Here is a 1,082-nt window from a genome sequence, read left to right on the forward strand (position 1 = left end):
GTCAGGTGGTCTGGTATTCCCATCTCTTTCAGAATTTTCCACAGTTTATTGTGATCCACACAGTCAAAGGCTTTGGCATAGTCAGTAAAGCAGAAATCGATGTTTTTCTGGAACTCTCTTGCTTTTTCCATGATCCAGCAGATGTTGGCAATTTGATCTCTGGTTCCTCTGCCTTTTCTAAAATCAGCTTGAACATGAGGAAATTCACAGTTCACATATTGCTGAAGCCTGGCTTGGAGAATTTTGAGCATTACTTTACTAGCATGTGAGATGAGTGCAATTGTGTGGTAGTTGGAGCATTCTTTGGCATTGCATTTCTTTGGGATTGGAATGAAAACTGACCTTTTCCAGTCCTGTGGCCACTGCTGAATTTTCCAAATTTGCTGGCATATTGAGTGTAGCACTTTCACAGCATCATCTTGCAGGATTTGAAATAGCTCAACTGGAATTCCATCACCTCCACTAGCTTTGTTCGTAGTGATCTTTATAAGGCCCACTGGACTTCACATTCCAGGATGTCTGGCTCTAGGTCGATGATCACATCATTGTAATTATCTGGGTCGTGAAGATCTTTTTTGTATAGTTCTGTGTATTCTTGCCACCTCTTCTTAATATCTTCTGTTATGTCTATACCGTTTCTGTCCTTTATCAAGCCCATCTTTGCATGAAATGTTCCCTTGGTATATCTAATTTTCTTGAAGAGATCTCTAGTCTTTCCCATTCTGTTGTTTTCCTCTATTTCTTTTTATTGTTCGCTGAGAAAGGCTTTCTTATCTCTTCTTGCTATTCTTTGGAAATCTGCATTCAGATGCTTATATCTTTCCTTTTCTCCTTTGCTTTTCACTTCTCTTCTTTTCACAGCTATTTGTAAGGCCTCCCCAGACAGCCATTTTGCTTTTTTTGCGTTTCTTTTCAACGGGGATGGTCTTGATTCCTGTCTACTGTACAATGTCACGAACCTCATTCCATAGTTCATCAGGCACTCTATCTATCAGATCTAGGCCCTTAAATCTATTTCTCACTTCCACTGTATAATCATAAGGGATTTGATTTAGGTCATACCTGAATGGTCTAGTGGTTTT

This window comes from Bison bison, unplaced genomic scaffold (genome assembly GCF_000754665.1).
Source record: "Bison bison bison isolate TAMUID 2011002044 unplaced genomic scaffold, Bison_UMD1.0 scf7180017864527, whole genome shotgun sequence".
NCBI lineage: Eukaryota > Metazoa > Chordata > Mammalia > Artiodactyla > Bovidae > Bison > Bison bison.